The sequence below is a fragment of the Rattus norvegicus genome, chromosome 17 (genome assembly GCF_036323735.1).
Source record: "Rattus norvegicus strain BN/NHsdMcwi chromosome 17, GRCr8, whole genome shotgun sequence".
In the NCBI taxonomy this organism is placed as follows: Eukaryota; Metazoa; Chordata; class Mammalia; order Rodentia; family Muridae; genus Rattus; species Rattus norvegicus.
The window spans coordinates 14,012,595-14,032,813 of NC_086035.1; the positions used below are offsets into that span (position 1 = coordinate 14,012,595).

A 20,219-nucleotide genomic window follows, 5' to 3' on the forward strand; every position below is an offset into this window, starting at 1 on the left:
GTGGTCTCTGGGAACAATCGGTATTTAGCACAGCAGAAGACCAAACTTCAACTACATCCCCCTTGCAGTCAGGCAAAAGGGTGGCAAATTGGCCCAGCTAGTAATGACAGTTGCCCCTAAGCCTATGACCTGAGTTCAATACCCAGGATGCACACAAGGGAAGGAGGAAACTGATTCCTTCAAGTTGTCCTCCACACACATGCTATGCTATGTACACACCTAGATGACCCAACACATGCAATAAATGAGAGTGTAATAGAGAAAGCTTTGTTTTTCTTATTTAGTTTTTATTCATAATCATAATCACTTAACTCTGCAATCCAGCTAGACCTGGAGGAGAATGAGGAGAATAAGGAACTCCAAGAATGTTGGTGAGAGCAGAAATTACAGAGTATTGTGAGCAGATGGGGTAGGGTCATGTGCCGTCTTCTAAGGAAAGGAGTGGTCTGATGGGTATGATGGCAAGTCAGAAGAATTAGAGTTTGTCCACAGTGATCTTTTCGCTGGTCTTGCCATTCCTGAACTGAAAAGCTCCATGGCTTCCACAATGCTTGTGCTGTCTCTCACCTTCCCAGAGACCACACACCTGCCATCCAGCCACTCAATCTTAAAAATGAAGATTTAAAAACAAACAAACAAACAAACAAACAAACAAACAAACTGGGAGCCATTTGTGTTTGGTCCAGCATTTGCCATGGACAAGATGCCAGGACCTGAATGCTTCAGGATGAAGTTCTCATCCCCAGATTTCTCCTCATAGAAGATGCCGGTGCCATTATGGCGTGTGACATCACCATGCTGGCATATCAATCATGGAATAATTCTGTGAAAGGAGTAGCCCTTCTATCCAAACCCTTTCCCTCCCAAGCTGAGATCATGGAACTTTGCAAACAGCTTGAAGGAGATGCAGCCCAAGGGCTTGGCCATGATGTTGAAGAACACAGTGGGGTTGATCATGGCTGCAGCAAGTGACAACAGGGGAAGGTGGCATCTGCAAAGCCAAGAAAACTTTTCAGTCAGGCAAGAGAAACGCATGCCCACACACCCTGTGTCTGGATGTTGTCCTGAATGCCAAGCCAGAGTGATCAGGTGTGAGAAGGAAGCACCTGGCATGAGAGGAAGAGATGACGATCATGGGTTGGTTGATCCGATGCTCTGCCAAGAGGGCCATGATAGCACGCTGTCCCTAAATGTTCAGACACAGCAAGGGTGGTATTAGCAAGAAAATGCACAGCTGGTTACGAAAGAAACTTGGGCAAGCAGAAAACATGAGCTCCTTGTGCTTGGAAAAGGTCTAAGCATGATTGCAGAATTCGTGGTAAACGCAACTTAGAGACTCAGCTAGTGGGTGCTCAATGGATAAAGTGCTTGCTCTGCAAGCCTAAGTATCTGAGTTCAATCCCCGAGAGCCCGTGTGAAAATCCAGGCGTAGTGGCACATACTTGCTGGAGGGCAGAGGCAGGCAGCTCGCTGGTGCTCAGTAGACAGTCAGTCAGCTTAGCGGAACTGAGAGTTCCGTACTCAATGGGAGACTCTCTAAAGAATAAGGTGGTCTGACTGAGGAAGACACCCAACATCAACCTGTAGCCTTTGCATACATTCACAGTCACTTGTGCATGTACCCATGTGTGCATGTGCTTCCTCATGTGTGTGTGTGTGTGTGTGTGCATGCACGCACACACATGTTGGCTGGTATAAGCAATCCTGAAATTAACCAATGGAAAATAAATATGTAGGACCTGTGGGAGAATTTTAAGGATTAAAAGTAGGGACTATGAGACTGACCGTCCCTGTTAAAAACTGTACAATGTTGGCGTTGTAAGAAACGGTGCCATGAGACTGGTGGAGAGTGTGCCTACCCTTGCATAGTGTGGGAGTCCACCCGCCCTGTAAAAATTATCAGTTTCAAAATAATGGATGCTCACGAGCTGGAAGACGATTTGTTATTTGGAGAAAAAGAAATCCAAAATGCCTGTTTACCTGTTATTCCAAAATAAGTTTCATATAAAGGAATAGCATTGTGCATAGACGTTAAACCAAAATGGTGCTGCCAACAGGTAAATTGTATAAATCTTGCCAAATTATGGAGGTCCTTTTTGAATATTGTTTAAATCCCAGATGTCAGCGGGAGCAAAATCTGATACATTAGACCTCATGGAAAAGTCTATGCAGTTAGAAAGGACACAGACAAATGCCAGGCCTCTGGAAAGCAAAGCTTACAGGCATTAAACTCGTCAAAGAGGGAAGCCCTTCGTACCAAAGGGCTCACACGAGTCATCAAGGAAAAAATGGATGACATAAACCAAGCCTGGACTTCAGAGGCCTTGAATGAGCACTCCACGGGCAAGACAATAGTAAGGAAATATGCAAACAGGGCTCAATGCCACCAGTTAAAACGCAAATCAAAACAACCACTGCATCCCATGTACCTATGAGAAGCTTGTTGGAGAGAGTGTGGATAACCCTTTTCCATGGAACTGTAGTTGGTAAGCCATCAGCAGCACAACTTCATTTCTTAGAAATTCATTCTATAGAAAGACAATATTGTGATGGTTCCACACGTTACACATGGTCATGGAAAACATGTTCTCTCCCCCTCCCCCTCCCCCTCCCCCTCCCCCTCCCCCTCCCCCTCCCCCTCCCCCTCCCTCTCCCTCTCCCTCTCCCTCTCCCCTTCCCCTCTCTAAGATCTGCTATAGATCTACACACATTCTCTCCACACACAAGGCATTTTGGGCAGAATTTTGGAACACGACTGGGTGTGAGTTTGCCTGAGTTCTTCTGAAGAGAGATGCTGTGCGTTTGAAAGGAGTTCATTGTCTGCTTAGAAGGCTGATGGTTCCAGGGGAGACGTGTGGTGGTGCTGAGTCCTCTCAGAAACTCAGAAAACCACCAGCCTTTCCTGGCCAGGCACTCATTTCTGGGAAAAGAAACGTTGTCCCACAGTTGCTTCCTCGGGGACCGTGGGCAGGAAGGATGCCTTTGTGAACTGTGATGTGGCTTCCCTGTAGCAGCTGTGAGTCCCAGGGCCCTGGATGTGCGCTCGCTCCCTTAGAGACAAGCAAAAAAATACTTTTCAGATACGGCAGCCAAATGCACTTCAGTAGGGACTGGCTCTCCGTGGGAAATCTCTGTGGTTTGTGGGAGAGAGAGATCCTTAGGCTCATTCCTTCCGAAGTTCCTGAGCAAAGTCATCCAAGGAAATACGAAAAGGTGAGAGGTCCGGCCCCCCGCAGGGAGACGAGATACGCCTCCGCTTTTTCGTAAAATTAAAAATAAGATTGTTTTGGCCTGTCGCTGAAAAAAAAAAAAAAACTCTGAATTTTGAAGTTCAGGACCCATGGCCTTCAGCAGAGATTCAAGTGAGTCCCGGTGGGTTTCCTGGGAAGTGCTGTTGCACAGGGAGTTAACAAATGAGCACTGCTTCCGGGTAGCTATAACTGTCAAAGCAGCAGTCTGGCATCTGAAAGGCGTCGGTCTTGTTTTCTGTAAGGGAAATTCCTGGCTATGCTAAGCCTTCACTGCTAGCCCAGGTAACCATCAAAGGTTAAAAGCCTTAAGTGGGCTTTCTCGTGGATTATTTCCCATGTGAGGCTGGAGGAAGACCCCGGAGTTTCCTACTCTCTCATTCTCTGCTTCATTCCCTTGAGACAGGCTCATTCACTAAGCTTGGAACCCACTCGGCAGCTAGCAAGTCCCAGCCATCTTTCTGTTTCCTCTTACCCCAAGAGCACGAGGGTCACAGACACATTTGTGGCTATTCTCAGCTTTCGGATTTGAACTCAGGTCCTCAGACTTTGGTAACAAATGCTTTTACTCACCGAGCCATCCTGGCCCTCTCTCTCCGATTACTTCTGCAGAGGAATTCAGTGTTGGCTTGACTCTAACCCCTTTCTTCCGTGTGTGAGGGGTTATTTTCTCTTATACATAACTTAGTACTGTCTATATAATTATGGGAGTAGTAGATGACCTCTCATTAAAGTATGCACACACACACACACTCACATGCTCACACACTCACACAACACACACGCTCACACACTCACACACGCATACTCACATGCTCACACACTCACACACAGAACACATACATACAACACACACACTCACACTCACACACGCTCACACACTCACACAACACACACTCACATACACTAACATACACACTCACACACATTCTCACACTCACACACACACACACACACACAGAAGTGGGAGAAATGGTGAGTAACACCAAAGTGGGTACCTTCTCATAAACAAAGACTTGAGTTTTCACAACGCCTAACTCTAGGTGGGTGAAACCAGTGGCCAGGCTACAGATCAGTAACAACCGTTTTTTTCTTACCATTCTTCCCAGCCTAACCCTTTCTTGACTCACGGCAGACAATGTAAGACACTTCAGTCATTTCCATTCTTCAAATTTAAAAAAATGTTATTATTGGGGGCACACATGACACAGTGCACGTGTGCCAATCAGGGGATGATTGTGGGGACTCAGTTCCCTCCTCCCACCTTTCTGGAGACTGAACTCAACTTACCAGGCTTTCACTCCAACCACCTTTTCCTGCCCAGGCATCTTTCTGGGCCCTGGTTCTTGATTTTTTTTTAAATGGCCCAGCAGTGGTCTTCATTATTTTCAACTCATAAGTTTCAAATATGAGACTCCCCTGAGAGTTCAGAAATTCAGAACCGTGAGGTGAGGAGAACTCTCAGAGAAGGTGGCTCGATGCAGGGATCATGTGACCACTGCGAAGACCTGGGTCAGTTCTGCCATGAGCTCTTACAGAACACTCAACAGATCACGGCTGGTAAGTGACTCTGTCCCTGAAGAGCATGTGACAGGGCTGGTGCTCAGGGTCTAAGAATGGGGTTTGGGTGGGCAGACAGCGCAGAGTGTGGAGAACATTTAGACATTGGGAACATTCTTGATGCATGGAATTTTCCGAGGGAAGCCATTTCGTTCTGGTCCTGGTAATTCAGTTCCTCCCAATCCCCCATTTCCCTCTATAAATATTGAGAGCTCCAAACCTACAGGGGAAAGCTGCCATGTACAGTTCTGAAAGCTTCAGACAACCCAGGCAATTTCCTTGGGCTGTTGATTTGGGCCGAAGACCCACAAAGGAAGGGGAAAAGCTAACATTAGGATTAATGTGAAGAGACGATGACAAGAAAGTGACCGGGTGATTGGATTCGGAAACTAAAGCAATGTTTCATGTGGCACTTAGACAAATTGCCTGAGTCTCTGAATGGCCGTGGGCCTGAGGAAGAGTTGATTTGGGTAGGGAGGACGTTGCCTTGGTTTCTGAAAGGAAGCAATGCAGAAAGATTGTACGTTGTGTTTTAAACAAGGGAGCCCAAGTATTTTCATCCAGTGAGAAGAAAAAAGTACAGAGGAATCTGCCATGTTTCCCACCATTCAACATACGTGTGCAGTGAGTACCATCATGTGTGAGCATGCAGAAGTCATAGGAGCACCCCTGCGCATGACCTCGTCACCCCGAGACACTGGCACTGAACTGGAAGCTTGAGGTTTTGCATGGCAAGCTGGCGAGCTCTCAGAATCTACCTGCCTCTACTCCACAGCATTTGGGTTACAGCAGCAGTTCTCAACCTTCCTAAAGCTGTGACTTCCCCCAACCGTAAAGTTATTTCATTGCTACCTCAAAACTGTAACCTTGCTACTGTTTTGAATCATGATATGAAATCACAAGGGTCTTAGACAACCAGTGAAGGGATCATTCAATCACCAAAGGGGCTGCGACCCACAGGTTGAGAACCCCTGGGTTACAGGCAATGTGGACATGCCTGGCCCTTCATGTGGATGCTGTGGATTCTGATTCAGCTCCCTGTGCTTTTGTGAGGCATCTGAGCCATCTCCTCAGCTCCCTTCCCCGACTCCTTACATGGTCCTTTGAGTACCCGTCATCATCTGTCTCTAAATCACGTGCTTGCGTTGGTTCTGGTCCATCCAAGTCCTGATCTTATTTAATTTGTGGTAACTGAGAAGTTAGCTATCTGAACCCCCTTCCTTCTCTTTCCTCCAACTTGAATATGGTCACCACCTCCTTAGACAGTCAGGGCTTAGTACCCTATCCCCTCTTTGGAGCAGTCTGATTCTCTAGGTGGCTTTCTCATCTTTTAAACCTAACTGTGTAGTCAGAAGCCTCACTCTGCCTCCAGACTCCACTGAGCCCACCCCTTGCTGGAATCCTTCCTTCCCTCCTCCAGGTTGGTCTTGGATGACTGCTCTATTCTGGAAGTTCCCCACCCAGCTCTTCTTGGAGAGTGTGCTTGCCTTGGCCCTCTTTTTAGATGACTACATCCTTAGGAACTTCCCTAGAAAGGCTGAGTCCCTGCATGTCTGAGTTATCTCATTCCGCATCATGCTCGCTTAGCATCAGTGGTGGATTCTGGAGTGATGATGCCCCCGACTGCTCTTCCTTGGGATCTCAGGGGCACCGCTCCTTTGTCTTCCTCATCCAGGCTACAGTCTTCTTCTATTTGTAATGTATTAGGGACAGAGACTGAGGGCTATGGAGATGGCTTGGTGGGTAAAGTACTTGTCATACAAGGACCCGAGTTGGGATCCCCAGAACCCGCTTACCTACTTACCTACTTTGTGGTACACATCTGTAGTTCCACAGCTCTTGCTGTGAGATGGGAGGCAGAGCCAGGTGACCTGTGGTAAGCAGAGTAGAACAGGGCTGGAGAGATGGCTCAGCAGTTGAGAGCACTGACTGCTCTTCCAGAGGTCATGAGTTCAATTCCCAGCAAGCACATGGTGGCTCACAACCATCTGTAACGGGAAATAAATAAGTAGATATAGATAGATAGATAGATAGATAGATAGATAGATAGATAGATAGATAGATAGATAGATAGAGCAGGACACTGGCTGAGACAAAGTGGAAGGACATGACCAACAGCAAAGCTTGTCCTCTGTCTTCTGTTCACATACATGAGCGTGCATACACATGAACACACACATACATGTGCACAGACACATGATTATGAGAGACCAGAAAAAAAAGTTAATAAGTTAATAAGTTTCTGTTATTAACTCAGCCTTGCTTCCTAGTCACACAGGAAAGCCTTAAGGAAAAAGAATCACCCACTTCCACAAGCTTGTTATTTTAAAGTTTTAATGATACATAAAAATCTTACACCTTTATGAGGTGCCATGTGATGCTTTGATCCATGCAGAGACTTGGGGTTTCTGTCTCTTGAAGTGTGTGTGTGTGTGTGTGTGTGTGTGTGTATCTGTATCTGTGTGTGTGTGTCTGTGTGTGTCTGTATCTGTGTGTGTGTCTGTGTCTGTGTGTGTGTGTGTCTGTGTGTGTGTGTCTGTGTGTGTGTCTGTGTGTGTGTCTATGTCTGTGTGTGTGTCTGTGTGTGTATGTATCTGTGTGTGTGTCTGTGTCTGTGTGTGTGTCTGAGTCTGTGTGTCTGTGTGTATGTCTGTGTGTGTGTCTGTGTCTGTGTGTGTGTGTCTGTGTGTGTGTCTATGTCTGTGTGTGTGTCTGTGTGTGTATGTATCTGTGTGTGTCTGTGTCTGTGTGTGTGTCTCTGTGTGTGTATGTATCTGTGTGTGTGTCTGTGTCTGTGTGTGTATCTCTGTGTGTGTCTGTGTCTGTGTGTATGTGTGTGTTTAGAACATTTGAAGTCCTCTCTTCCAGATACTTTTAAGTATATAATAGTCTTGTGGCTGGAATGCCCCTACCCTGTGCTAGGACACTAGAACCACTGCTGCTACTGGTACCTTGAGTTGTGAACCAGCCTTCCCATGCCCCGCCCCTTCCCTCCACATCTCCTGGCAACTGCTGTTCTCTGCTTCTCTGAGGTCAGCATTTTTAGATTCCACATGAGTGAGATCATGCAGTTTTGGTCTCTTTCGGTGTAGAGCTCATTTCAATGGATATAATGTTTTCCAGATCCATCCACGTGGCAGCAAATAGCAAGATTTCAGGCCCCCGCTCCCCATCTCTCATTCTTGGTTATTATAATATACCATAATCTTCTCTTTTTAATTTTGTTTTTAAATCCATGCTTAACTCTTCTTCAGAGTTTTGTGAAACTATAGTATGGCGTAGAAGCCAGGAGATCAGCCACTGACACAGCTGTTGAGCAGAGCAATACTCCTGGCCCATCCAACCACTTTGTAAGGAGCCCCGTCTTCTGTCACAACCTCCAAGCTCCTCCAGTGTGTGCTCCTACTTGACATCTGAGACCCAGGAGAGCATCACTTGCTCCCAGGCTCCTAGTTAGAGCAGTCACTCTGTGCTCTGTCTGATGCTGGTTCCCTCCATGGACCATACGTCAGTAGGCGTTGTATCATGATGCACATGTGAAGTTGGATATGCTGTTGCCCACTCCTACCCAGGGTAAGTCCTGAGGGAAGGTGTGTGCCTGTTGTCTACATCTTGGGTCATCGGAGTCCAGAAAAGAAAGTGGGTGGTGCCTGATGAATTCACAGCACGGAGAGATCGGAGGAGATGTGCAAAGTGCTTTCCCTGGAAAGCTGAATGGCCAGCACTCCTGTAAAAGCCTGGTGCAGTGAAACACACCTATAATTCCAGCAGGTGTAGGGACAGAATGGCCCCTGGAGCTACATACATACATACACACATCACTGAGCCCCACCCATAGCCCACTCCAAAGGGGATGGTCGAAGCACACACTGTCTTCTCTCCTCAGGCATCAGCGACAGGAACTATCATTCTTTTCTCCTAGAATCTGAACAAAGTAAAATCACCCTCTTGGGTGATTCCTTGATGAAGTTCTAGCTCGTTTGGGGTGTTTTCTTGTACTAAGGACTTCTGCCTGCTTTGGAAGGCTTGCTGTCCAACAATGACTGCACATCCATGGGGTAAGAAGCATTATGGACACTGGACCGTGGTCACGGGGCCCGTAGCAGGTATAAAGCACTGTTTATGCAACTGGGGCAGCAGTTGGCTTACTGGCATTGGTCATCCTGTAGCAGATGAGGCTGGGCCAGGAGATGTGAACCTGGCAGTGAGACTTTAGCTAACAAGGAAGAAGGGCTTGGTATTTGGTGGGTCTACGCTGGTCCTGTTTTGGTGGACTATTCATTCAGAGAGATAGCTGTAGTCCTGAGAGTGTATCCTGGCATGGTGTCTAAACCCCTTCTCCTAGCTTGTGTTTGTGACACCCCAAAACCTAGAATTCCCTGCCCAAACACATTACTCATGCAGGCCAAGCATTCCTCTAGATTTCTTCTGGAGGGCTGGCTACTTGTCCAGTGAGTGCTCAAGGCCCAAAATGTAGGTCAACATGGATGTGTACATGAATGTCCACATGTCCACATGCATGGCCTGGATACCTGGGCATCTGAGGATTGGAGTGCCTGGGTACATGAGTATCTAGGTACAGAGGGGCCTCCTTAGTTTGATGCTAGGCTGGGACCAAGGCATTAAGCTATTTGTGCTTGCACTTTGAAGCCCGTCCTCTATGGTGAGTGAGGGGTGGTTTGGTTGGTCCTGGCTCGAGAAGTCATGAGCTTCAGGAGGACACTCAAACTTCACGGTCCAATCTTCATCACGGGGGCAGTGTGTCTAACGAGGAAGTGGCAAGATCAGCTCTGACATCTGTGGTATTTTGTCCCTGGGTGGTAAATTATAGCTGGTTATCTTGTAAGCGAAGAGTGGTCACAAGGGTCTCACGTAGCTATGGATCTGTGGGTGGAGGGCACAGGCTTCCAGAGTGTTAAGACCTTATCTGGGCTCCACCCATTGCTTAGTGTACCCATGCAGGCCTCTAATCTCCACTCTCCTTTCCGAGCACCGCGACCAGCATGAAGGGCGTTGTGTAGAATGAATCAACCAGAATAGCAGGGAAATTTGAGCTTGCTGTTCTTACAGGAAAAAGCTTTGCTTCAGTGGAAAAGCTCTAAGTGGCCGAGAAAAGAAAGGCTAGGTTTCCTCCCACAGAATGGGAAGCAATCCATCCAGGAAAGACTCCTGAGAACTTCGCCTTGGCCAGTCCAAGCAGGAGCACATGGATGTGATCCTCCAGCGTCCAGGTTCCTCCAGGGGGGCTGGAGAAGCCCCTTCCCTCACACGTGTGCTTCCAATCTTGAGTGTAGGAGAGGGCTGAGTCTGTTTGGCTGCCCGTGAGCTGTAGCTCCTCCCCCACTACACACACACACACACACACACACACACACACACACACACCCATCCAGATGAGGCGGTTTAATGCCTTCTGCAGGGCAGTTGCTTTCTGAGAATCTGATAGTATCTGGGGAAGACATCAGGACGACTTCCTCAAAATAGGATGGGAATAACTGCCTTTGGATTTCCCCTAAGAATTGAGAGGGGATATTTTTCTCTTGTTAGCAGAACGAGATAGCATGAGGTGGGGGAGAGGGGCGGGTTAAAAAAGAAAGAAGACCGGGGTGGGGGGGAGAGCGAGAAGAAGAAAGGAAAGAAAAACATCCATATGAGAAAGAAGGGATGGACACAGGGAGGGGGAGGGAAGGCGGGAGGAAGGAGGGAAAGGAAAAGGGAAAGGAAGAGGAAGAAAGAGAAGGGGAAGGGAGGGAAGAGGGGGAGAAACTGCCACCCGCCCTTGACATACCATCCGAACTCACCTGAGCTCACCTGATCTTGGAAGCTCCTTGTGTAGGAGAGTTTGCCTTCTACACTGTACCTGTAGGGAGGAGACCCCAGGCCTTTGCCCTGTGCTTCAGTGCAGCGTGAGGGTCTCCTGCAGCCATCTGGCCGAGGGTAAATGAAGTGCAGACAACCTTTCCGAGTCAGACAAATCGGTTGCTGAAGCTGGTGTGTGAACATGGCCGGTGACACGCTTACTGTGCAGGACGGAGTCTTTATGGGGATGCACATACGTCTGTGCCATTGCCAGGGAAGTCCAGAGGACTCATTGGATCCCTTGGAGCTGGAGTCACAGGAGGTCGTGAGCCGCCTAGAGTGGGTGCTGGAAACTGAACTGAGGTCCTCTAAAAGGGCAGCAAGCGGTCTTAACCCCTAGGCTATCTCTCAAGTCCCAAGATTCTTTTTTCCATTCTATAATTCATTTCATCTCACACTTGTAACGAACTTACCTCCTCAGGGTGCCAGTGTCTTTTTCTGAGCAATTGGGAAGCACAAGATGTGTGTGTGTGTGTGTGTGTGTGTGTGTGTGTGTGTGTGTGTGTGTGTGTGAGCAAATGAGCAAAGAACAAGTTACAAGCCCATACCTACAGTATGCAGTCGGTATTTTGATTTTTCCCAATGTGAATCCTCTGGTTGAGTTACTGCGTTTAAAAGGTGAGCGCATTCCCTGCGTGTGCGCGTGCACGGCCACTGCTCCCCTCAGAGCACGCGCCAGGGGCTGAGCATCAAGTGTGAGGCAAGTATGAGCAGGTTCCACACGGAGCACTGAGGACACAGGGTGACGTCAGGAAGCATGCGTCTTAGCTAGCGTGGTCGACTCCATGTATAAATTCTTCCTTCTGGGAAGAGCTCACCAGACCCTGCCCCTCTCTGAGGATCTGTAGAGAATCAATGCTCACTGGAAGAGGCAAGGACATTTTCTTTAGTATGATAGTCACTGGGGAGTTGTCCGGGCCTCTGTAAATAAGCCTTGACCCATGCTCTGGTTAGCAATTCTAACTAAACTCCTTGAGTCAAACTCCCACCCCTAAGAAAACAAGATATGAACATAGAAGTACTTGGGAAGGAAAAGGGAGAAGCAAGAGGGGTTACGAGATAACACGGGGTGCTGTGATGGAAATACATTATACACACATATAAAATGTCATCACGAAGCCCGTTATTATGTGTGATTAATGTGTGCTAATAAAAAGCATTTAAAAGAAACAATTTCTCATCCCTGAGCTCATTAGAGGATACCCACCTGGAGGGGTGAGGTCTGAACTGGGACTTGCCTCTCTGGCCCTCTCCGGTGAGCACTCACATAGTACAGATTCCACGCATCAGGCCCAGCCTCGGATCCCGGGGAGGCTGTCATGCGTGAAACTCCCACACACCCCACAGTCTGGCAGCACACGCACAAGGCTCTTTCGTTCCTGATAAGGATGCTGAAAGGCAGCCATTGCCAACCCCCACCTCGTTCAGAGAGAGCCAAGGCCAGGCACATTCGTGTCTCAGAGATGTCAGCTTGAGAGCCCAGAGATCGGATGGCTCACGGGCTCTGCAAGCCTGCAAACTGTGCTCTCCGAGCTCAGATTTCCTGCTGTGGGAAAAAGAGATAAGACGTTTAAAAGGGCTGGAGATGGCTTAATCGGCAGAGTGATTGCACGCAAGCGCGAGGACACAAGTTCAGATCCTCAGCACTCCGTGAAGGACAAGCCACAGTGGGAGTTATTATTTGTGGACCTGGCTGGCTGGGCTACAGCTTCCGTGAGAAACAAAGATGTCAACACTGGTAGAGGATTCCCCTGATGCCAGCCTATGCGTCCCTGATGCCCCAGCTCACCCACTAGATGTAGGTTTCAGTAGAAGTTAGCAACACCCAGGCTGGCTTTCTCTTGGCTAGCGTCAGAGTGTGCACACATAGATGCTGGGATGCACTCTATTTAGTAGGGACCACGGCTGCACCAGACCGGCAGGGGATGGGGCGTGTGTGTGTGTGTGTGTGTGTGTGTGTGTGTGTGTGTGTGTATGACTTCTGCCACAGGGCAGCGGGACTGTGTGGGTTTGTCTGGACCAGGGTGAGTATTTTAAAACCCCAAAGCGTCTAATGGGTGTAGAAGGAAAAGGCTTTGCTGTGCATTGTTTTAAACGCCTGTTAATTTAACGCTCTCGTTTTGACGTTTTCTTCCTTTTAAATTAAGCCCATCGGAGCTGGAGGGTTTTCTAGCCACATCACGGTCACGGCTGCACAGGTTACTCGCTTTGTTCCATCCTTTCCCTGGATACTTCTGTCTCCTGGGCCTTGACGAGATGGTCAATCCCTCAGCCTACAGGGTTTCCCCTTGAGCTCCCACTAATGGGTCCATTTCTGAAAAGGGAAGACTCGTGGTGTTGGGGAGGGCTCACCTGTGTTCTGTGCTGCTCCCCCTCACTTCCGGGACAGTGTCTCCCACAAGTCTGTGCCTCCCGCACATGGCTCCGATGTCCTTTCTCATCCACTGAGGAGAGCCTCACTCAAAGCCTCTGTCCCCTGAAGGTGCTCTGGTCCCCTTTATTATGATTCGAGCAGCAGGTTCCCAGCACAGGCACCCACTCTAAAACTCCCCAAGTCTTGCCTGCCCATCTTCCCTGCTGGGAAGCTCAAATCACCCCGAGGTTTCTGGGCCTGTGCACCAGGCCTCCACAGAGCCTGGACCTGCTCTGAGCTCAGGAAATGTCCGCTGAGTGAAGGAAGGAGCCCACTTTGCAATAGCAAGCGTTCTCGTGGAAAGTGTGTCTCTTGTTTCTCCCGGACTGGATCATGGCCACATCCTCCAGCGATCTGCCTGCTGTCCTGTGTGCTCAGACTTAGGGTTACCTTGCTCTGAAACAGTAGGCATGGGTAGTTCTGTGTGTTTGCCGTGTGCCTTTTCTTTTCTTTTTCACATCCGCCACTCCATTTATTGTTTTTATTTGCAGGAGGAGTTTAAACAAAAATTTAAGGGTGTTTTTTTCTTTCTCTCCCCTACACATGAACCATTCGAGTAAAACCAATTTAACTATTGAAATTAACAAAGTAAAGGGAAGTACACAGAATGACCCAAGAGCGAAGGCTGGGGGAGGAGGGTGCAGTGGGTATCCAACAGATGACGCAGATGCAGTGGTTCACCTTCGGGGGACCACGACAACACCCCGGAAGGCAAGCACAGGGACCCTTTAATGAGGATGCCCCCCAACATCTGAAAATGTTTCAACCCAAAACATAAGGTTAAAACAGAGGAAAAAAGGGAAAACCCAGAAACACACAACCCCACACAGACCACCCAGCCATAACCACCATCCTTAATCATTTTGTTCCAGAGCATTACCTCTATTCATTTGCTCTGCGTCTCTCTCTCTCTCTCTCTCTCTCTCTCTCTCTCTCTCTGTGTGTGTGTGTGTGTGTGTGTGTGGTGTGTGGGAGGTGTGTGTTTGTGTATATGTGTGCAAGTGTAGTGTGTATGTGGGTGTGTGTGTGTTGCATTCTGTTATTATCGTTTTTTTTGTTTTAGAGATCGAGGGAAAATATAAAGTTGGGTGGGTAGGGAGGGTCTGGGAGGAATTGGGGGAGGAGAAATATTATCACAATAGGTTGTATGAATTTTTTGCAATAAAAACAACTTTTAAAAAGTAGAGATAAACTCATCACCCCTGAAAAAAACAAAACAAAAAACAAAAATATAAAAACGAAACCACAGAACCCCCAGGCCTGGCTTTCGGCAAGTGTGAGCTCTTTCTTGGGCTTGAACTCGGATGCTAGTGCTTGCAGGGCAAACACTTTACTAGCATCTATCTCCCAGGTACCCGAATGCTGGCGTATAAGAAAAGCGCGTCTCTTTACTCTGTGTCTAGATACTATGGAGACGGCTTTAACTATACCGAGCGTCACGAGGCTCTGCAGGCAAGCAGACAGAATTACGATTTGCCTGTATGAGACGTGAACACACAGCTATGGCTGTGTTCCACCAACACACACATCGACAACTGTGGAAAGAATATGCAAATGTCCAACCGAGACTGCCGAAGGGGTTAAGCAGGGTCACGGCCTGTCACAGATGACCCACAAACCACTGGAAAACTCCCAGCGAGGTCAAGGAGCTGTGCCTCTAGTCTCAGAGAGTTTTAAAACTTTCCTCATTGTCAGCAAGATGGCTCAGTGAGGACAGGGGTCCTGCCACCAACCCAGCCACCAACCCAGCCACCAACCCAGCCACCTGGGTTCAGTCCCCTGGGACCCACCAGGTAGAAGGAGAGCCCTGACTCCCTTGGGTTTCCTCCGTTCTCTACGAATGTGCTGGATGATCGAAGGCTGAGTCTCAGGTGACCCCACATGTCTCAGCCCATCCAGTTTCCCATGGTTCCCCTCTCCTCTGGGCAGCCTTGCAGTGAGGGAAGCAGCCATTCCCTCTTAGATTGCAGACTCCAAACCTTTATTTTGCCAACGTATATTTTTCTAGAAAACAAGCTTCCCAGAGTGACCACAGCACGTAACCTAATCATCACATGCACGGTCCTTGTTTCTCTTACTGCTTGTCTGACAGGAAGCCTGAGGGAGAGCAGGAGGTTTATCAGACCCTCATAGGGAATTCTCTCCCTGGTACGAAAGCCCCATCTATTTTCTTGGTGGGCATGGAGCCTCAGACCAGGCCTCACAGCTTCTTACCACTGACTTCTTACCACTGTGTTCCTGAGGTCTGCTTTAGTTTGTTCTTCTGTGTGGTAGGGGAGTACTGAGGACAGAACCCAGGGGCTCTGATGTGCTAGGCAAGTGCTTAACCAGTCCTCTCCCCCACCTTCTTCTCTCTCTCTCTTTCCTTCTTTCTTCCATCTATCTATGTATCTATCTATCTATCTATCTATCTATCTATCTATCTATCTTTCTATCTATCATCTATGTCTATCTATGTATCTATGTCTGTCTATCTATGTATCTATTTATGTATGTATGTATGTGTGTATGTATGTATGTATGTATGTATGTATGTATGTATCTATCTATCTATCTATCTATCTATCTATCTATCTATCTATCCTGTGTGTCTATGTGTGTGTCTGCGTCTGTATTGTGGTCCATGCCTGTCTTATTCAGGGTTTCTATTCTTGCACAAAACATCATGACCAAGGAGCAAGTTGTGGAGGAAAGGGTTTATTCAGCTTATGCTTCCACACTGCTGTTCATCACCAAAGGAAGTGAGGACTGGAACTCACAGAGGGTAGGAACCTGGAGGCAGGAGCTGATACAGAGGCCATGGCAGGTGGGGAGGCTGCTGCTTACTAGATTGCTTCCCCTGGCTTGCTCAGCTCGCTTTCTTATAGAACCCAAGACCACCAGTCCAGGGACGGCACCACCCACAGTGGGCTGGGGTCCTCCCCCCTTGATCACTAATTGAGAAAATGCCTTACAGCTGGATCTCATGGAGGCATTTCCTCAAGGGAGGCTCCTTTCTCTGATAACTCCAGCTTGTGTCAAGTGGACACACAGAACCAGCCAGTTCAATGCCTAATATGTACCTGTGCGTGTGGTTGCACATGCCTTATGCACACACATGCAGAGCACCGAGGAGGACATGGACTTCCTGCTCTGTCACCTCTGCCTTATTCTCTGAGACAAGGTCTCTCCTGAACCCGAAATGACTATTTAGGTTAGGCTCACAGGCTATCGAACTTCTGGGATACTTCTTTGTCTGGGTTCTGTGGTTTTCTGGAGGCATCTTTGGGGTCTTGGAGGCGGCTGCTGTGTCTCCTGCATACTGTTCTGGGGTATGCAGGGCTGTCTGTACCTGCAGGCAGGGTAAAGATCACTGAAGGGAGGGCAGAGTGAAGGGCTGCAGGCACTGAGTCGCTGGGATTTTGTCCCCAGGCACATCTCTGACGAGGATGGCAGCCCTGATGGCCTTGGAAATGCCTGCGGGTGCCTTGTCTTCCCTTGGACTAAGGCACCCAGTTTCCACTGAGTCATCCGACCTACACTCATTGAGCCCCTCATCCCCTCAGCCGTGCTCTGGTTGCTTTAAGGCAGTCTTGGTATCCACAGCGTGACTAGGCTGAACACTCTCTCAAAGTTCCAGCTGCTTGGAAATTTCTAAATATCCAGTTTTTAAAACCAAACATCCAATTTCAGAGCTCACAAGTTCTGTGTTCCACACAGTTCTGGAACAAAAAATGCAGGTCACTCCGGGTCAGTTTGAGAGAGGAAGAAGGCTATTCTTCCCTGTGGTCAGTGTGTTCCTCATTTCTGAGACTGGGAATGACCTTCACTGTTGACATTTCTGCCAGTGTCCGATGCACAGACGCTCAGCTATCCCAGCGAGAGTAAGGCTTTTCTGGTGCCTCTGTCTTCTCTTTCTGAGTCCCCACTGCACTGCTGCCTTAGCCATGGCAAGAAGTGTGAGCCCTCAGCTGTGTGATCTCTTGAGGCTAGGCTCAGGGACACACACACACACACACACACACACACACACACACAGAGAGAGAGAGAGACAGAGACAGAGAGACAGAGAGACAGACAGATGGACACACACAGAGAGAGACAGACAGACACACATAGAGAGACAAAGAGAAAGAGAGAGACAGACAGACAGACACACACACACACATAGAGAGACAGAGAGACAGAGACAGAGACAGAGAGAGAGACAGATCGACACACACACAGAGAGACAGACAGACAGACAGACAGACACAGACACACAGAGAGACAGAGAGACAGAGAGACAGAGAGACAGAGAGACAAAGACAGAGAGAGAGACAGAGAGACAGACAGACAGATACACACACGTGCGCGCTTTCTTTTAATATTTGAAAAACATAAGAGAAAGCTTTTTTAAAATGAGCCAAAGATGGAGAGAAGGTAGGCAGAAAAAAACAGACCGAGCAGGAAGGGATGAAAGGAATACAGGAGGGAAGGATGGGGGTGGGAAGGATAAGGGGATGCAGGGTTCTCACCAGCTCCTCCCCAGAATAAGCCTACAACGTTGTGGTTTCACACATATTTTGAATTGCGGTAAGGTGAGGTGACAAAGGTTAAATCCCACATGAGTGTTCCTAGTTTCAATTTTAATCAATCACACAGCAGTCTCCCCACATTCTAGGGATCCATTCCAGAACCACAGTCCCAGTCCTCTAGCTACCATGCCGCATCCTGTGCATACACACCTGTACTTAGTCTAATTCGTGAGTTGGACCCAGGAGAGTAAAGCCTTATCAATAGCACAGATAAAGCCTATCAATAGAATAGAACAGCACAGCCATCCTCGTTGTCTGAGGAATTGGTTCTGGAACCTTGTATGGGTGCCGAAATCTGTGGGAGCCAGCTCCTTATCAACCCCGGAACACCATCGAACCCGTTCACATCTGTCCAGTTCCTTAATAAGATGGTTATCTTATGTTATTCATGAAATGAACCAATGTAAATTCTATGCAATGCATTGCTGTGCTATATTATATAAGAAATAATGACAAGAAAATGTCCTGTAGTGTGCAATAGAGATGAAGTTCCTTTACAAAATGTTTCTCATGCAAGAAGGGAGAATGTGAAAGCTGCGGGTGTGATGGTCAGCAGTACTCTGAATAAACGTTAAATATTCTCTCTCTCTCCCTCTCTGTCTGTATTGTATTTAATTTTCTCATGTATTACTTTACATACCTGAATGGCTATCGTGCCTTGGATAAATAAAATATAAATAAAAATAATGTTTGCTTGGACAAAAGCACAGTTGTAATCTGATGACTCAGATGACACAATGGTTCCTAATAAGAGGGTAGTGTATACACCACAGACACGGAGGGTAGTGTATACACCACAGACACGGAGGGTAGTGTATACACCACAGACACAGAGGGTACTGTATACACCACAGACATGGAGGGTAGTGTATACACCACAGACACGGAGGGTACTGTATACACCACAGACACAAAGGGTCGTATATATACCACAGATATGGAGGGCAGTGTATACACCACAGACACAGAGGGTACTATTTACACCACAGACATGGAGGGTACTATATACACCACAGACACGGAGGGTAGTGTATACACCATAGATACAGAGAGCAGTGTATACACCACCAATATGGAGGGCAGTGCATACATCACAGATATGCTAACCAAAGCAAAGGGATGGCTCACATATCAGATGGGACAAACTGGGTTGTCATCCCACTAGAGAAACACATGCAATTAAACACATGAACTGTTTATTCGAAAGCTTTCCATAGTTCCATGGGTTACTGAAAACTATGAAAAAAGTAAATTTCAGGGGTGAGGTGAGGTGGAAGAGTTGCTAGACCAATGCTTGGCTTAGAGCTTCGTTAATGTTAATGATGGAAGAGTTGACTTACTAAACAGAAATAGCCAAGATTTACGTTAACAAGTTAAGGGCTGGAGTGTAGATTCCAAGCCCCTGGGTCCAGGTTATGCACGAAAAGAAGGGGCTGGGTTGGAGAAGGCTCCAAGCCAGAGGCTGCCTAGAATTAAAGATCAGACATTTTCCTGTCCTCCTTAGTAGAGATGGCTACCTAATTGGTAGTTCCAGTGCAAAATGAAAGACTAGTCAACATGGCAGAGACTGTCAGGATTACAGCAGCACACAGGGCGGACCTCTGTGAGCACAGCCCTGTGCCTGCACAGGTTGGGAGCCCATGCACAAGGCCTTCCGATTCGTCTGTTCTGTGTTCTTGGTGCTAATTCATCTCCTATACAGAATCGGTTGGTTTTTCTAGTCTTATTGTCACCTTTCGCAGAATGGCTGTCACCACTGCATCCTGAGAAGGGAAGAACCAGATAGCTGTAAGAAGCAGTACAGAAGAGGCCTGGCCTTCCAATCCCTGTATCTGGCTTGCAAGAGTAACTGGGCAGTCACCCGGCTGCAGCCAGGTCTGTGTGCCCAAGAAGTCCCCGTGAGCCTTGCTTCGATGATGCCCTGAGCAGGCATGCAGGATAGGCTGCTCCAGGCAACTAAGGCACGATCTGCTTTTCCTTTCTGCTGTGTGGGTTAGCTCAGCAGGAGGAGGAAGGGAAGCATAGACCCTAAAGTGCAGCTCTACCCACCGCCTTCCAGCTCAAGCCTGCTGCAAGTCGCAGCAGTTTGCAGGCCTCATGACGGACCACCAAAGACACCAGATGTGCCTGGCCGCCCTCCCTGGGGAGCAGCAGGGTTTGCTAAAATGGTTTTCCCTTCACCTTAGGCTTTACCTGGTGTCCAGCAACAGAGGCTAGAAGAAATGAGGGAAGGGGGTGAAGGGGTGGCCCAGCAGCCAGAGGCAGTTACTGCTCTTACGAAGGACCCAAATATTCAGTCCCCAGCAGCCATGTTTTGAATTGCTCAGAACTAATGTAATGCCCACACAGACAGACAGACACACTTAAATACAAAACATATATATGGTAAATATACACAATAGATTTTTTTTTAACCACAAGAAAGTGAGATCATGATATTTTCAGGGCAATGGATACAGCTGGAGATCACAGTGGGGCAATTAAACCAGTCTCAGAAAGACAAAGGTCGGGGCTGGGGATTTAGCTCAGTGGTAGAGCGCTTACCTAGGAAGCGCAAGGCCCTGGGTTCGGTCCCCAGCTCTG

The 20,219-nt window shown here is 48.0% G+C and overlaps 1 long non-coding RNA gene across 2 annotated transcripts; it reads right to left on the bottom strand.

The window, feature by feature from the left end:
* Window positions 1-275: 275 nt before the first annotated feature.
* LOC120097822 (uncharacterized) lies at window positions 276-6,237 on the bottom strand. 2 transcript variants are annotated; one of them, XR_005495615.2, is made up of 3 exons: window positions 2,710-6,237; window positions 2,430-2,528; window positions 276-991 (listed from the first exon to the last, which is right to left on the bottom strand). It is a non-coding gene; the product is annotated as an uncharacterized LOC120097822 (long non-coding RNA). The 2 variants fall into 2 exon arrangements; XR_005495614.2 differs by having other exon boundaries at window positions 276-1,186.
* Between the last annotated feature and the right edge of the window lie 13,982 nt (window positions 6,238-20,219).